The sequence below is a fragment of the Nicotiana attenuata genome, unplaced genomic scaffold (genome assembly GCF_001879085.1).
Source record: "Nicotiana attenuata strain UT unplaced genomic scaffold, NIATTr2, whole genome shotgun sequence".
Taxonomy (NCBI): domain Eukaryota; kingdom Viridiplantae; phylum Streptophyta; class Magnoliopsida; order Solanales; family Solanaceae; genus Nicotiana; species Nicotiana attenuata.
Window position 1 is genome coordinate 33,786 of NW_017673318.1, and position 11,421 is coordinate 45,206.

The window sequence follows — 11,421 nt, forward strand, 5'->3', positions numbered from 1 at the left end:
CTTCCTCTCGGAGTCTCCGGTCGGAGAGCAAGCATCCAAAAAGGATGCGCTCCTCCTCGACCGAGGGCAAAAGTGAAAAGGTGAAGAGCGTCGTGCCCGAGCCAGCCACAGCTATTGTGGTGATTGATGATGACGGGTAAGCCAGTGATGAAGGGGCTTCCTTACAAAGGAGACAATGACATTCATCAGCTCAACAGAATGCTCAACCTGAAGAGCTAATAACACCAACCGAGGATGACGTCCAAGCGCTCTGGGAGAGTGTGATATAATAGAGAATGCAAATTCTTGCTTTCGAGCCCCAATTCCTACTCCCGGTACTACGGGTCTAGATAGGGCCTCTTCCGTCTTCGGTTGATGAGCAACCTACAACCAGCACTTCCTTTGCCGCAACTTCTTCTTATCCCGCAACACCATCAGCTTCATCTCCTTACACGCCGGTCATACCTTCGTCACCAACAATTTCTACATCACCCCCACCGGCTGCAGACATCCGAGAGGAGGATGTCTCCCCTCCCAAAGTCCAGACCATGGGGATTTGGGGCACAACTATTCGCGCCCCTCTGCAGATCGCTAGAGGAGAATGGGCGTCTCCCTCTCGATTTCTACCGAGTTCCATTTGCTGTCTCGACTGGTGGAACCCGCCAATTACCTGAAGCCGTTGGCTACAGAGAAAGATAAGAAGATAATACACTCTCTTTCGGGTGTATTTTAAACAATTCCATGCACAATGCAACAGTGGTATGATATTTGTTCCTTTTACTATTTCTTCTTGTCTTGTTATGACATGACTTTTGAGTTTTTGCTTTGCAGGCTAACTTCATTGCTTCTGAGGGCCTTCAGAAGTTGATCCTCGATAAAGAAAGACTCACGTTCGAGCAGGCCCAACTGTTGGCCGAGCGGGACCAAATTGCTGCTTGCCTCCCAGCATTGGAAGCGCAAGCTGCCGAAGTCGGCGATTTGGAGGCTTGGTTGTAGCAGAGCGAGCAGGAGGTGATGGCCCTTAGCCAAGAAGCCGCCCAAATAAATGTACAATTTCAAGAGGCCAAGGCTAAATGGTCTGTGGTCCAAAATAATATTCTTGCCGCTGTTGAGCACGAGGCTGCCTCTACTGAGAGATTGAATAATTTGTAGACAGCCTTGAACTCCAAAGCTGAAGAGGTTGCTCCTGTTGAAGAGAAGCGTGCCCATATGGAGGAGAAGTATAAGAGTGTCATGGAGCACAATAAGTTTCATATCTCCACTATCCATTAACTTGATCTCAACCTTCAAGCCACAAGATCTGAGCGGAATAGCCTTTCGACCGAGGTTGATCAGCTTAAGTCAGAACTCCAGCACCGAGCGGATTCCCTCACTGTTTGGAAAAACATTTTCGATGTATAGAATAAGGAAAAAAAACCTTGGAAGAGGCCAAAGCAGGTGACATTGACTTTGATGCCGAGATCGCCAAGGCCTGTGAGATAGAATCAACCGCCCAGAGGTGCCTCCTGGTTCGACCCGATGCAACTGATTCTTCTGGCTCCCATTCGACTTCTCGATAACTGATGACGTCCACAACACATTTCAATAAGAGATATGATACAGCCGTATGCAATAATAATTACCCAACTATGAGTCGGGGTCGAATCCACTGTGAGTTATGAGGGGTGCTAGGAGTATATATTTGAAGCAAATGAATGGGCTATCTAAGATTGCACTTCCACAACACAATTTTTGTTTTCTACTTCTACTGTTACTCTAATGAATGCAAGCTAAAGAAAATAGACTAGAGATGAATTGTTTTGAGGTTTTTCAAATAGGTTAAAGGCCTAGGGCTGTGACCATAACCTAGGTGTTTGCCTAATGGGATAAAGACGTTAATGCTTGTTTTGTTGATTGGGGTGTATTATAGCTCTCAACTCTACATTACCCACTTAATACCTCTCGGTTAGAGAGTGACTTTTTTTTAATTTGTCTTTCTCAAGTCCAAATGGGTATCAACCAAAACAGTTGATAAGAGCTCAAGTCGGGTTATTACTATCTCTAGGTTGAACCCTTTATTTAGGTTAATCAATCTCTCAATTAACCTAATTCCTTGTTAGCTAAGTTATCCTAGACTAGGTCCTTCTTTCTCAAGTAGAGACTAAGTCAAATAGGCATGAATTATAATTTGCAACCATTAATTCTAAAATTGAAGCATGAACTAAGCTAAATAATCAACACCCAATCATAAATAAGCACTAAATTAGATACCCATAAGGTTTACATACTAGGGTTGGGCCACAACCCTAGTAAAATTCTAGCTACTCATAATAGAAATTGCAGAAAATAAAGAAGAAAAGCTAATTAAACACATAATGAACAGATTAAAATGATGAAATCTAATGTTAAAAAACCCAAATAAGCTAAAACTTCCTAAAATAGTAAAAAGAAATGGTTACAACAGTTTTGGATGTTCAAACTTGACCTAAATTTGTGAAACTCGTCTACTTATACAGGGCCAAAAATCACGGACAAAAATGCCGCTCGGGAGGTTCTGCGGCCGCACAATTCCATGTGTGGTCCACAGATTTCTCCAGCTGGCAGGAAAGTGAGTTCTACGGCCGCACATTTCTTGTGCGGCCAGCACTTCATAAAGGCTTTAGGATTTGGACTTCTACACATTCTTTGAACTTGAAAATATTTGTCAGTGCAAGACCAGTTCTGCGGCCGCACAATTCATGTGCGGTCCGCACATTGCTTAAACTCCTGATGGGCTATTTGGCTTGGGTTGAGGCCGTAGATGGAATTCTGCGGTCCGCAATTTCATCTGCCGCTGCAGAATTCCTTTTGCAGAACCAACCCTTTACCGTGAGTGTTTCATAAGAGAGGATCCTCTTGTGTTTACGGTGCTCTTGAAGCGGACGTCTCCTGTTCATCCGGCACTAGCATTTGAAGTACTTCATTATCTTCAAATGATAAAATTAATTCATCGTTTAGACAAGAAACAAGATATAATATAAAAGGACTTTATTTTATTCGTTTTATCTTCAAAAGTACATAAGCATTCATTTTTGCTGAAAAGAAATTGTCATTACTAGTGGCTAATTTGTACAAGTTGTTTTTACGGGGCTGGCCGTGCAGTCCCCGGCCCAAATGATATATTCTATTTCTTGAATCTCGTAGTCCCGGTTTCTGTGGCAATCAGGTTTCCATATTCTCATATTATTCCCCCCCAGTGTTCGAATACGAAGAATGCGAATTGGAACACTGGAAGTCTTGCTCTTATGAAGATTCCACTAGTGAATGGTTGGATAATCTTTGGTCCGATAGCAAGCTTCATTTGCCGTTAGAAACTTTGCTACCGAGCCAAAGATTATCTAACCCCCCAATGGCTTGGGGTGAAGAGGCACTCGTGAATGATCAGGTAGCTTTTGGTCCGACAGCAAGCTTTGTTTCCCATTAGGAACTTTGCTATCGAGCTAAAGACTACCTAACCATCTCGTAGTGGTTTGTTATTTCCATGCCTTCGTTTAAAGGTCTTATTTATGTCGGTGAAATTTTCTTTCGGAGTATGGTTTTCGTTGCTGCCTCATTAAAATCCTTGCCAGAAAAAAACCAATAGGGACAAAAACTGCACGAAGGGAAAAAGAGTACAACATATACTTTCAGTATAAGCGGTGCCCATCAGTAATAGAACATTTTAAGGTGTTCCACATTCCAGTTGCTCGGCAATTTTGTTCCGTCTTGATTTTTCCGTTCATAAGATCCCTTCCCGATGACAGCTGAAACCCGGTAAGGGCCTTCCTACGTCGGACCCAGCTTCCCTGCGTTGAGATCTTGGGTATTTTGAGTCACTTTCCTTAAAACCAAGTCTCCTACTATGAAATAACGGAGATTGACTTTTCGGTTATAGTATCATTCCATTCTTTATTTCTGGGAAACCATCCTTATGTGCGCCAAGTCCCTGTGTTCGTCAAACATCTATAATCTAACCAGCAACGCTTCGTTGTTTGCTTCTTCGTCCGGCCAAAAGTATCTCATGGTAGGTTCCCCCACTTTTACCGGGATTAGGGCTTCCGCTCTATATACGAGAGAGAAAGGTGTCTCTCCCGTGCTTGATTTGACCGTCGTTCAGTATGCCCATAGCACTCCGGGTAATTATTCGGGGCATTTGCCTTTGGATGCTTCCAATCTCTTTTCGAGATTTTGAATGATCACCTTATTTGTCAATTCCGCATGGCCATTTGCGCTCGGGTGGTAGGGCGAAGATGTGATTCTTTTGATTTTCAAGTCTTCAAGGAATTTTGTGACCTTATTCCATTCTTTGTTTCTGGGCAACCATCCTTATGTGCGCCATGTCCTTGCGTTCGTCAAGCATCTCCAATCTAACCAGCAACGCTTTGTTATTTGCTTCTTCGTTCGCCCGGAAGTTTCTCATGGTAGGTTCCCCCACTTTCATCGGGATCAGGGCTTCCGCTCTATGTACGAGAGAGAAAGGTGTCTCTCCCGTGCTTGATTTGGTCGTCGTTCAGTATGTCCATAGCACTCCCGGTAATTATTCGGGGCATTTGCCTTTGGATGCTTCCAATCTCTTTTCGACATTTTGAGTGATCACCTCATTTTTCGATTCCGCATGGCCATTTGCGCTCAGATGTTAGGGCGAAGATGTGATTCTTTTGATTTTCAAGTCTTTAAGGAATTTTGTGACCTTTGCGCCTATGGATTGTGGCCCGTTGTCGCATGCTATTTCCTTTGGTATCCCGAATCTGCAAATTATGTTCTCCCACAAGAAATCTACCACTTTACACTCGCCGATTTTCTGGTAAGGACCCGCTTTAACCCACTTAGAGAAGTAATCAGTTAAAATGAAAATAAATCTTACCTTGCAGGGAGCTGGAGGCAGCAGACTGGCTATGTCCATTCCCCATTTCATGAATGACCAAGGCGATAATACCGAATGCAATAATTCTGCAGGTTGAAGCACCGGCACTACGTGGCGTTGCCATTTTTTATATTTCTAAACAAATGCCTTAGCATCTTGTTCCATCTAGGGCCAGTAGTATCCTTCCCTAATTAACTTTAATATTAACGAGTCCGCATCCAAATAATTTTCGCAGATTCCTTTGTGAACTTCTCTCATGACGTAATTAGCCTCGGAAGCTCCTAAACATCGGGCCAACGGGCCTTGAAAAGACTTTCTATACAATTGGCCTCCCTAGAAGCTGTAACAAGCTGCTTTGGAGCAGAGTGCCCGTGATTCCTTGCTATCTTCGGGTAGTTTGTCGTACTCAAGATAGTCGATGATCTCATTTCTCCAATCCCAAACCAAATTGGTTGCATTTACTTCATAATAACCGTTCACATCCAACACCGGATTGTATGGCCCCGTAAAATATTATCTAGAACCCGGGGTTTCATGGTGTCGAGGTAGGCTTATGTATTTGAAATTATAGAAAACGAGCCACGGTACAGACTTTTTGGGTTGTACAATACATTGGGGAGTTAAGGTAAATTTATTGCAGAAAATGGCATTTCTGTGGTCCATTATGCAACATCAGAATCACCCGCGGAACGCAGATCTGTCGTAGAGTGTAACAGAAAATGGGCAAATTTTGAAAAATAATTCTGCTGGCCGCATAACAATTTTGCTGGCCGCATAATCATTCTGCTGGCTGTATAAAAATTTTGCCGCCCACATAACCATTCTGCTGGCCACATAATCGATTATGCTGCCCACATAACTATTCTACTGGCCACATATCGATTCTGCTACTACATAATTGCACCACATAATTGACTTCGGGGGTCTTTTTTAGAAATTTTCTTATCCGACCCTATTTTGATAAGGCCTTAGGGGGTCATTTTACAAGGTAAAATCTGATATTTTAGAGAGAGGAGAGAGCTATTCTAGAGAGAGAAGGGAGGGCACCAACATCTTCATGCTTCAAATTATTGCTCAAGCTTTGGGGATTCATGGGAGATATCCACAAGATCTTCATCTAATAAGTAAGGTTCCACTCCCTAGCCCTAAATTTCGGGATTTGGGCTGAAAGTAGGTCATGAGAAGTATGATTCTTAGGTGTGGGAGTTTCTCTTTGTGCATGAATGTACCTATAAGGGTGGTAGGGAGGTTATTGAACTAAATGAGTAAACTCTTGGTATTGAATTGGTTGTGGGGTGAAGGAAATCTTGTAGAAGAACCTTGTAGTCAAATTTGCACACCTAGTGTTTGATGAAATGCTTAAATGAGGTGAACCCACGAAAACCTTCCTAATTATGGTTCACTTTTGTTATGTTTCTAAATAGATTGAAGTTGCTAGGATTTCCGGAAGATTGTAGTAATGTAAGGAAAGCTCAAGAAAGGTATGTTGGATAAACTTCTCTCTTAGAATTGAATCTCATGATGTTCTTGTAAGTTCCGACTTGCTCATTATAAATTGACTATTCCGAATAAGCTTCGTGCCAAAAGAGATATGTTCAATATGTGTTCCGAATGCTCTTATCATGTTATGTTATCCTTCGGGAATGTGTTCAAAGTATGGGTTGCATATTAAAATATTATGACTTCTAGTCGTGTTTCAAATGAAAGCTATTACGCCAAGTTGTGTAAGAAATCTCAATGTGCTTAAGACTCTTAACTGTTCATATATGGTACTTAATTTGTGATTTCCGGAAAATTTTATATGTTGATGTTTATGATGATGATCCTTGAAAGTAAAGAAATGAAAGTGTGAATATGAAATACGGCCATTGTGCCATGAAAGAAGAATCATATATAAGGCCAAGAGAGCCAATGAAATAATGATGTTGTAAGTAGTTTAAAGTACTAATGAAGTGATATATGGTGTGAAAGGTTATGAGATAAACGTATTTGTACTTTTGTTTCCAATGTGTTGTAAGCTCCTACGTTCTCATGAGTAGAGGCTATGGTTTCCTAAATGTTTTAGATGTTATAATGCTTTATTTTGGAAGGGAAACTCAATGCTCTTATTATTGATAACCTATGATGATGCTTGAAAGCGAAAGAAGCGAGTATGAGATATGATAAATGTGACCATCATGCCAAGAATGAGAATTACATTTGTGGCCAATAGTGTCAACGTAATGAAAGAACGTGTGAAAGATTGTGAAATGAGTTTTGACTCCTTTATATGATACATGTTATTAATGTCCTATGATCATCCATGGCAAGTACAAGTAAGTGATAGTATGAACATGAAATATGGCTACATTGCCAAAATGACAATTATGAGGCATTGTATGTTCCAATTCTTTCAATCATAGTATGTATGCTTCTAAAATAATAAATGAAATTAACTTTGATGTTAAGTCCCCAAGAATCATGAACTTAGCTAATGACCTCAAGATGACAAGTGAGTGAATAACGAGATGAAAGGGAGATGTCCTATGCTAAATGATGATGAACCTTAAGAAAAGAAATTGGGCTCATGTGCCATTGAAATCGACTTATTGATTCACCATGCATGTGCTAGTGTAATGAGATGTATTTTTCCATGATGAGCATGAACATGAAGTATCCCAATGATCCGGGAACTTACGACCTTAAATGTAATGTTAATCATGTCGCTTTGAGTTTATGTATGGTCATGTGCATAACGATGTGTTATAAACCCTATGGATGGGCTATGAAATGCATAGTTGTATAATATAATATGTGAATCCTATGGACGGGCTATGAAATGCATAGATGTATTGTATATGTGAACCTATGGATGGTCTATGAAACACAAAGGTGTATAATATGTGATCCTATGGACGGTCTATGAAACACATATGTGTATAGTATATGTGATCTTATGGACGGTCTATGAAATGCATAGGTGTATAATATGTGATATTATGGACGGTCTATGAAACGCATAGGTGTATTGTATATGTGATCCTATGGACGGTCTATGAAACGCATAGGTGTATAATATGTGATCCTATGGACGATCTATGAAACGCATATATGTATTGTATATGTGATCCTATGGACGGTCTATGAAACACATATATATAAGGTATGGATGAACATGTGCATAGTAAGAGAGGGTTGTGGACGGTCTGGTGAGACGCACAACCAATATGAGCAATAGATGCCACTTCCATTGCCTTTGTTTGTACATGTTGTTACAGTTACATTATATTTTGTATCCCACGCATAATTCATATGGCTCAATTGATCACAAAAAAAGTTCAGAATGATGTAAGTATAATAAGACTTGAAATATGATTCTATGGGACGTTTCGTAGTTTTTTTATGTACTTTATTTGCCTATTATTTGAGTTACCGTATTTCCATATGTTATTCTATCTACCTTACATACGAGTACTATTCCATATGTACTCATGTCCCTTTTGCTAGGGGCGCTGCATTTGTTAATGGATGCAGGTATGCTTCTACTGGATGATATGGATCTTTGATAAGGATCTTCTTCACTACTCAGCTTATGGTGAGCCCGCTACAGTTTTAGATGGGTGTTTGAGTCTAGTTCGTTTTATGTACTTAGGTATCTATTGTCATTGAAGCTCCATGTACACTGTGGGTCATGTAATTAAAGTTTTGAGTTTTGTCATGTATTTATGTTCACTGTACTTACAGCTATTATAAAGTTGTGTACCCATAATGAGAAAGAATTATAGGCCATTGAGCCAAATGTATTCAATTTAAAAGTCAAGATCTAATTATGTTATGGTAAATCATGCATGAGTAAAGATGAGAGGTTGATGCAAAGTAGGCTTGCTCGATTGGGTTTACTCAGTTGAGCGCCGGTCGCGCTCCCCGAGGTCGGGACGTGATGCGAATGCATAAGTTGCACGACCTTTCCGGGGTCTGATCCCTTCATTTCTGTTGACGAGTCCAAATTGGCAAGTGCACCTACTTTCGCGTTTTCTTCTCTCCGAATGTGGGTGATAGACCATTCCATGAACTGCGCGAGCAGAGTTGGGATTTTCACTACATATTGTTGCATGCATTCCTCTTTGGTGTCGAAGATCCTGTATACTTGATTTACTACAAAATGGGAATCACATTTGATTTCAATGACCTCAGAGTCTAATCCCCGGGACAGTTCAAGTCCTGCAATCAAAGTCTCATACTCGGCTTCATTGTTAGTCAAGGGAACAACTCTTATGGCATGCCTTAGGGTTTCTTCAGAGGGTGTAATTAGTACAACTCTGAGCCCGAACCTTTTCACAGTGGCAAGGTCCAAACTCCTAATGTTGTTTCCGACACCATCACCGCTTGTTTGGTGGCTAAAGGCAGCATTCCTGGACTGAAATCGGCCACGAAGTCAGCCAAAACTTGCGACTTGATCACATTCCTTGGTTTATACTCTATGTCAAATTCACTCATTTCGACTGCCCATTTGGCCAGTCTACTGACAATTCAGGTTTGTGAAGGATATTCCACAGGGGAAAAGTTGTCACCACGGCTATTGGGTGGCATTGAAAATAAGGCCTAAGCTTTCGAGCAGCGACTACGAGAGCTAAGGCCAATTCTTCGAGGTACGGGTAGCGAGTTTATGCTCCTGTTATAATTTTACTAATATAATAAATAGGAGATTTCATACCTTTGTCTTCGCGGACTAAAATGGCACTTACCGCTACCTCCAAGACCGCTAAGTAAATTAGCAATTATTCTTCTTCCTCTGGTTTTGATAATAACGGAGGGCTTGATAAATACCTTTTCAAATATTTCACGGCCTGCTGACATTCTGTAGTCCATTCGAAGTTATTCTTCTTTTTCAGAAGTGAGAAGAAGTGATGACATTTTTTTGAAGACTGGAAAATGAACCTGCTTAAAGCGGTCATGTTACACCCCATGTTTCCGTACGTGAAAATATGCCATATGTAAATTTATGTAAGCTCAAAAAGGGATGAAATCCTTCTACAAGGCTAAGGAAGGTTTATCAAAGTATTAGGTAAGTTAGGATGAACGAGACTTTTTAATCATGATTAAATGAGTTTAAAGTTGTGATATGGCTATATATGATGTTTGGATATGAAATATAAAGTTTGGGAAAAATTGGATTTAAGTTGTGGAAAAATCGACTAAGGATTTGCCTTGTAATGAAGCGTTTTGAGAAATACATTTCATGTGTTATATGAGGTGTTTTCGGGACTTATTATATACCAAAATGAAGGTATTGTAACATAGTTTCCAACGGTCCAAACCATTTATTAATACGACATCGGGGCAGAGAAATATAAACTTTTAAAGTAGGGTCCCCAAGTCACGTTGCCGCACTTCGGAGAAACTGGCAGGTTTATAGGCCAAGTTACGACGCAGTATTCTCCCAATCTATTGAGAGTTACATGGGGATACTTATATGAAATTAAAGCCCTATGTGTCTAGTTTCCAAATCTGCAAACCGTTTGTCAATACGGTATCGGAGTAGAGAGATACAAGTGTCCGAAGTGGCACTGCTCAAGTTGCCAAACAGACAACTTACCCACCTGCTTGGAGAATTGAGGAGGTGGGCTTATAAGTTGTCTTTAACCATTACATTTCGTCAATCTATAGAGATTTATTACACCAAAACTCTCTCAATCTCTCCAAGAACTGGTCCAATATCTCAAGAACCAAACTCAAGAGAAATTAACACAAATCATCATCAAAGGTGTTAAAGACTACAAGAGAATGCTTCTATGATATTGTGGTGTGATTGAGGGCTATTGTGAGCTAAGTTGAGATAGGTTTTTGAGTTTTAACTGCTGTACAAGCTATGTATAACATCTTCTTGATTGTGTCTAAGGTTAATCTTGTATTGGTTGTGTTGTTTGAGTGAAAAATCATAAGATAGCACTTGAAAGAACATGGGATATGGTTGTCTTTTTGGTTGGACTATTTTGTGGCTAAATATATAGTTTGTGGTGGCTGGAAATTGTGAAAAATAATTTGATAATGTTGTGGTTGCTGTTGTTAAGCTTTACTAGGTGTTAATTAAGTTGATTGAAGAAGAAACGATGAAAAACAAGTGATTGACGATAAAAATTAAGGTGCTAGACGTATGAGGCTATTTTGAAAGGCATTTTGTGGATGTTTTAAACTAGAATAATATGGTACATATAAGTATGATGTTCTAAAGGTTGTAAACTAATTTATGGAATAAGAGTCGGATTCAAGTTATATCTTGTTATGAGTAAACACGAGCTTGCCACTCAATATGATTGTTAAGATAATCGGAGAAACTCATATTGGATTATATTGTTGTTGTTGCTATTGTTGGTTATATTTGTTGTTGTTGGGTTGTTGACCCTTAGTTGTCTTTGGGATGTATCAAAAAGTAGGGGAGTTGTTGTCCGATTTTCCTTAAGTCATACGACGGTACGACATTATATGTTAACGGAAATATCATTTCACTTGTTGTAGATGCAAGAAGTTGTGTTAAGCTTGGTTGAGTAATAAGGAAGAGATCATACAGGTATGTTAAGGCTAACCCTTCCTTGTTTTGGCAT